Raw genomic sequence first — 7679 nt, forward strand, 5'->3', positions numbered from 1 at the left:
ATTTATTGTAGTGTACATTATTGTAGTGCAACAATGCAGCATCAGAGTAGGATTGCGTATTTGTCTGTTGGCAAGCAAGCTAAGATAAATAATGGAGTAAAAATATATCCAGCTGAGAAATTTAGATGAGCAATGCTACATATTTATTGCCTCGCTTTTGATTTTTTTCTGGTATGTAATGCAATTGCAACCACTTCTAAATGAGATGCACCTTCCCACAAATTCAATTTATTTGAGTTGAAAATGACCCTTATGGGTTTAAAAAAAAATAATTGTGGGATATGGACTTCACAGGCTGAGCCAGTATTTAATTGCCCACGAGAAAGTGGTGGTGAGATGCCTCCTTGAACCGTTGTTGTCTTAGAGGTGTGCATATCCCCACAGTGTTATTACAGAGGGAATTCCATGATCTTGACCCAGTGATAATGAATAAATGGCAATATATTTCCATGTCAGTATCGTGTGTGGCTTGGATTGTCACTTTCTGGTGATAATGTTCCCAAACTTTTGTTGCTCTTCTAGCTTGTAAACATCATAGGATTAAAAGGTGCTGTCTAAGGAGTCTTGGTCAGTTGCTGCAGTGAATCCTGCAGATGGTGCAAACTGCTACACCTGTGCATCAGTGGTGGAATGAATGAATGGTTATGGATGGGGTGCCTATCATGTGGACTACTATGTAGAGTATGGTGTTGAGCTTCAGTGTTGTGGAAGGCAAATGGCGAGTATTGATTGCATTATACTCTTGACTTGGGACTTGTAGATGGTGGACATGTTCAGTTTATTATTAAATAAGGGGTAGGTCAATATTAAAATATTGTCATGCACAGTTTAAGAATAAGGGGTAGGCCATTTAGAACGGAGATGAGGAAAATATTTTTCAGTCAGAGAATTGTAAATCTGTGGAATTCTCTGCCTCAGAAGGCAGTGGAGGCCAATTCTCTGAATGCATTCAAGAGAGAGCTAGGTAGAGCTCTTAAGGATAGCGGAGTCAGGGGGTATGAGGAGAAGGCAGGAACGGGGTACTGATTGAGAATGATCAGCCATGATCACATTGAATGGCGGTGCTGGCTCGAAGGGCCGAATGGCCTACTCCTGCACCTATTGTCTATTGACCATCTTTTATCAGACTTTATCTTGCACTAAATTTTATTCCCATTATCCTCTATCTGTACACTGTGGACAACTCGATTGTAATCATGTATAGTCTTTTTGCTGACTGGATAGTATACAACAAAAAGTTTTTCTATGTACCTTGGTACATGTGACAATAAACTAAACTAAACTTCCTCTAACTGTAATGCTATAATATTGTAACACTGCACCCTGGCATTTTTCTCCGGGCACTACCGGCAGTACTTGTATATGGCTTTATTGATTTGACTAGATAACATGCTAACTAAGTTTTTCACTTTACCTCTGTACAATAATAAACCAATACACTTGTCACTTGACACTGGGAATACTTGTTTTCCCCGATTACTTGCCATGCTTTTCCACAAAGAGGTAACCCATGTTTGATTAACACATACAAGTTGTTAGCTTGTTGAGCTAACCTTTCACTGCATTGAAGATGGATACAAAGGGTGGCACGGTGGCGCAGCAGTAGAGTTGCTGCCTTACAGCGCTTGCTGCACCAAAGACCCGGATTCGATCCCAACTACGGGTGCTGTCTCTACGGAGTTTGTACGTTCTCCCCGTGACCTGTGTGGGTTTTCTCCGAGATCTTCGGTTTCCTCCCACACTCCAAAGACGTACAGGTTAGTAGGTTAAGTGCTATAAATATTAAAAAAATGTCCCTAGTGTGTGTAGGATAGTGTTAAGGGTCTGTCCCACTTAGGCGATTTTAAGACTAGGCTGTCGCCGACTGTTCGCCGGGGTGTCGCGGGCATGATCGTGAGGAGTCTTCAAAGAATCGTAGTTGATCTCGGCGCGTCGCTGAGAAATCAACCGGTATGAAATTTCTCTGCAACAGCTGGCTTGTCGCCAGGTTTCGCTGCTTATTGCGGGCGCTGTCGCATGCTGTCCCCAGGTTTGCTAAGCACGTAATATTAAATTAAGTAAAGTCATTTGAAGATACCATAAAATACTTGTGTTTAACCAATTTATTTACCGTCAGGACATTTGACAGGTAGATTGGAGGCGACAGTTTGACGGTCAGGTAATCGTGGGAATTTTCGCGATATTTATGGCCATCAGCGATTACATTTAAAGTAGGCTCCCAACCCAGATATGCAACCCAGAAACCAGATATGCATCTCCCGTACATTTTCAAAGAATGCCCACGCTCCGCACAAAAATCCATTTAACCACTTTTAAAATTAAATTTCTTAATACTGCTTTTCGTAAACTGGAAGTCAATCCAGTTTATGCCTTGTTACCATGAAGTTTGGTTTTCAAGTAACCCGGGCAAGATGTTATATTTCAAAACTCTCAAGTAATTACTGACTTGTCAGTGATTTCAGCGAAACTTGGGACGCCGGAGAAGCATTGAGTGCATGGGAATTTCGCAATGTTTCCGAAGACAGTGTAATCTCGACCTGACTCGGCATTGTCGTGGTCATTGTCGTAGGGTAAAAGAAAATTTTGGCGATCTGCTATGACTTTGACAGTCGCCGGCAGTCGCCTAAGTGGGACAGGCCCTTTAGTGTGCAGGGATAGCTGGTCGATGTGGACATGGTGGGCCGAAGGGCCTGTTTCCTCGCTTTATCTCGAAACTAAACTAAAAAAGTAGCTCAGAGGGTCAGGCAGCATCTCTGGGGGTAAAGGATGGGTAATGTTTTGGGTTGGTACCCTTCAGACATTTCCACTCGATTTCGTTGCTAAAAATAATTTCAGTAGTTTGACAGTGACAGAAATGCAATTGAATGGATCAATTGCAGTAAAGTTAATGATGATGTCCTGCATGATTGCATTAAAGATAGGCTCCCTATTTTTCCTTCCTGACTGCCTGCAGGCTTTGGTGTGCAGGCTTTGGTGTGGTTGAGCTGAACATCCTCCATCATCACCTCTGAATCATCAACCAGCTGAGTGACACAACATTCTCTGGTTCCATTCTTTTCTGAGAAGATCGGCTGCAAATGTTTTTTCAAACTAACCCTGGCCCTATCATATCAAAAGTCTAGCTTCAGCCCTGTCATATTTCCCATTTACTTTTGAACTGAGGAAAGAGCATTAGCTTCTACAAATCACAAATTTCTGCAGGAACTCAGAGGTTCATGCAACATCTGTAGAGGGAATGGATAGGCAACATTTTGGGTCAGAGCCCTCGCTTTCTACTGGGCTTGGGGACTATTTAACAAACAAAAAACTCAGTCCGCCAAGGCCTGTTGGATCTCCCGGTTGCTAAACATTTAAACTCCCCTTTCCATTTCCATATTGAACTTTCTGTCCTGGCCGTCTCCATTGCCAGAGTGAGGCCACACACAAACTGCCCGTTCGCGGGACTTTTCATCATCCGGCATGGTTTAAAATCGGCCTCGGGATCTTCCATCGCCCGGCGGGGCTTCAGAGTCGAGAGCCTCGATCGCCTCGACACAGCAGTTTTGACTGCCCGACCGCGGGTGAAGAAGCAAGAAAGAGATAAGAACTTTATTTTTACCTTCCATCACACTGGAGGTGCCTGGAGGAGAGTCACTGTGATGGATGTTTGTGTTGAATTATGTAGTTGTGTGTTTTAGTTGCTTTTTTCTATTGTTGTGACTGCATGGTAACTAAATTTCATTCAACCCTGTTTTGAATGACAAATAAAGAAATTCAATTCAATTTATTTCTGCAACTTTAGTTAACTAACCCATACAGACCCCTTTCTCTCTCCCCCCCCCCCCCCCCCTCTCCTCTCCTGAGCCCTGGCTGACCTGGCACCAGTTTCTCCTTCTCCACCTGCAACCCTTCCAATAGCTATACCATATCACAACTCTTCTACTTTTATACCCCCTGCAATCAGTTTAAAGAAGAGTCATGCTGCCTGACTTGTTTTAATCCAACGCATTTTAGTCTTTCTTTGGTATAAGCCAGCTTCTGTAGTTCCTTGTTATTGCATCCTAAAGGAAAACCCTGATTCGTGTTAATACTCTCCTCTTGAAAGTGAAACGTGAATCTCTTATCATATCATATCATATATATACAGCCGGAAACAGGCCTTTTCGGCCCTCCAAGTCCGTGCCGCCCAGCGATCCCCGCACATTAACACTATCCTACACCCACTAGGGACAATTTTTACATTTACCCAGCCAATTAACCTACATACCTGTACGTCTTTGGAGTGTGGGAGGAAACCGAAGATCTCGGAGAAAACCCACGCAGGTCACGGGGAGAACGTACAAACTCCTTACAGTGCAGCACCCGTAGTCAGGATCGAACCTGAGTCTCCGGCGCTGCATTCGCTGTAAAGCAGCAACTCTACCGCTGCGCTACCGTGCTGTATAGGAAAGAACTGCAGATGCTGGTTTAAATCGAAGATAGACACAACGTTCCGGAGTAACTCAGCGGGATGGGCAGCATCTCTGGAGAGAAGGAATGGGTGACATTTCGGGTCAAGACCAGGACATGACAAAGATGACGAATGTGTTATAAAAATTATGAATATTGAACATCAAATTTCAGTTGTTCTTGAAATGGTAGATATTGGTGTGAAAGTTTTGAGAAACAATATATATCTCTATTTTGGGTCTGAAAATATTAAAGCTATATTTCCTCATTTATTTCATTAGCATTATAATTATTTGAATAAAACTCATCCAGACTGTATTTATGAATATCTATTCGACAAAGTAGAATGGATATTAGTCCATTATCATAAACAACTCCAAAACAATTCATACTATAATTGTACTCACAGATAATTCTTTAAGAACTTAATGTTCACAACAATACCCCATTGAAATTAAAAAATGCTGAAGGATATGAACAAGAAATTAAAGAGTAAGAAGTCCCATGAAATCTGTCGTTTGCAATAACCTTGTCAGATATGCCTTGTATTGGACTTCTTGTCAAGTGAAAATTTATTGCTTATTACTGGTGCAGAGTAGGTAACTCCACGACCGAAAAGAAAGGTATTGGATTTAGCTAAAGGTGACAAAAACCAGCTATCAATTTATCTTGTTGCATTGGGGAATGGGATAGTGGAAAGACTTGGAACAAAAGCAGGATTTCTTTTTTTTAAATTATGTTTGCACTCTGGAGGGCTATTAAGCATGCTATGGCAATTGAAATGTAACACTGGACCAATTTCAAAGTAATGATCAACTCCATATCATTGTGCTGTCACTATCATTTGCAGTCACCCAGCCCTATTGTTTTGGACAATGCACTTGTAATTTATTCATTTTATGTACAGTCTTAACAGTGTATTTATTAGGCAATAAGAACACTGAGATCAATGTGATGATAAGGATATTAATCAGCCGATTCATTAACCCTTCACTTTAACTCCTTGTCTAGAAATCTTCTGGGATTTATATCCAGAGGTTAATGTCTACACTTGACTCAATGACCCATCATACATCAACCATTTTAGATTGTATTTGCATCAACATAATAACCCCAAGATAGACACAAAAAGCAGGAGTAACTCAGCGGGACAGGCAGCATCTCTGGAGAGAAAGAATGGGTGATGTTTTGGGTTGAGACCCTTCTTCAGACTGGTTAGGTATAAGGGAAACGAGAGATATAGACGGTGATGTGGAGAAATAAAGAATAATGAATGAAAGATATGCAAAAACGTAATGATGATAAAGGAAACAGGCCATTGTTAGCTGTTTGTAGGGTGAAATTGATAAGCGACTTGGGTGGGGGAGAGATAGAGAGAGAGAGAATGTCAGGGCTACCGGAGGTGAGAGAAATCAATATTCATACCACTGTAAGCTGTAAGCTGCCCAAGCGAAATATGAGATGCTGTTCATCCAATTTGCGTTTACCCTCACTCTGACAATGGAGGAGACCTAAGACAGAAAGGTCTGTGTAGGAATGGGAAAGAGAATTAAAGTGGTCCAGCAACCGGGAGATCAAGTTGGTTCAGGCGGGCTGAGCGAAGGTGTTCCGTGAAACGATCACAGTCTGCGTTTGGTCTAGCCGATGTATTAGAGTCCACATCATGAACAACAGATACAGTAGATGAAGTTGGAGGAGGTGCAAGTGAACCTCTGCTTAACCTGAAAGGACTGTCGGGGTCCCTAGACAGAGTCTAGGGAGGAGGTATAGCGACAGGTGTTGCATCTTCTGTGGTTGCAGGGGAAAGTACCTGGGGAGGGCATGGTTTGGGTGGGAAGGGATGAGTTAACCAGGGAGTTGTTGAGGGAACGGTCTCTGCAGAAGGCAGAATGGAATGGGACAATGGTGGCTCCGTGGTGGGATCCTGTTGGCGGTGGCGCAAATTTGAGTTTGATTATGTGTTGTATGCGACGGCTGATGGGGCGGACGGTAAGGACTAGGGGGACTCTTTCTCTGTTGCGACTAGGGGGAGGGGAAGTAAAGGCAGAGCTGAGGGGTACCGAGGAGACACGAGTGAGGGCCTCATCTATGATGGGACAGGGGAACCCCCATTCCCTAAAGAATGAGGACATCGCAGATGTCCTAGTATGGAACACCTCATCTTGGGCGCAGATGACCCCACATAATAACCCCTCTGCCTACATGGAAGCTGCTGTAAGAATACATTAAGCCTCAAAGAAAAGTTTAGGCAACAAAGCCATGATCTGATAATTGTCCATAAGCTTTTGAAAAATGGTTATCAGCACTTAGCAAACTTGCATTGGTAAAACGTACACTTTTGATGCAAGCAAGAAACTACCCTGTGCCTGGAATTGCAGTAATTTTGAGGTGAATGAATTCAGCACCAAGACTCATTGGGACATCAGCAAATGTCAAATGGGCCATAAGAAGCGCAAGGAGCTGGGTGAATGGGTATAATCACCAATTGACTGGCTATCCCCAAACATGTCTCAAATATTTGGTAAAGGATCCTAAAACCAACAGTCTGAAAATCTTACCCACAGAGTGTGGCTGCAGTGAAAATTAGTGGGAGGAAAAACTTCGTCAAACATAGATCCTAGGTGCCCTGATTGACATGGGGTGGATTTAATGCCTATTTGCAAAGGGTCCTGTCAATCTGAGCCATGTGCATTGGATGTTTAAAATCACTGTCTTAAACGAGCTATTTAAAGTTGGTTTAAAACAAATGATAATTTAAATCTCTGAAAAATATTAAAGCAGAGCAAAGTATTCTATTTGTTTAATTTAGACTGTGTGCAAATTGACCTGCACACATAGCTGGGGAATAGGGGAAGGATGCTGTGGAATGTCCAAATCTCACAGTGTCGATCCTGCCGATAAATAGAAAGCAGAGTAGCTGCTGGAGCTATGCATAGTTGTGGCCATGATGAGGACTGAGATGGGCGCAGTGTGCCGAAGAACAGACATATACCACTACCTTTTGACAATTAAGCAATATGCTGTCCATGTTCATCCTGTCGGGTTTATACATGTTTTGTTATAGTCTGTGGCCTATTAGAAAAAACATGCAGACAACCGAATTCATATAACCTCTTTATTCTACTCACCCAGGTGGGAGAGAGTCTAGAAACCGGAGCGTTTAGAAACACTCAGGAAGCTAGTGTAGTCTCTCTCTCCGAATGCTAACAATTACACACATTTTATACCCTTAATACATGTGCCAGTACATT

Source organism: Rhinoraja longicauda, chromosome 5 (assembly GCF_053455715.1).
Source record: "Rhinoraja longicauda isolate Sanriku21f chromosome 5, sRhiLon1.1, whole genome shotgun sequence".
NCBI lineage: Eukaryota > Metazoa > Chordata > Chondrichthyes > Rajiformes > Arhynchobatidae > Rhinoraja > Rhinoraja longicauda.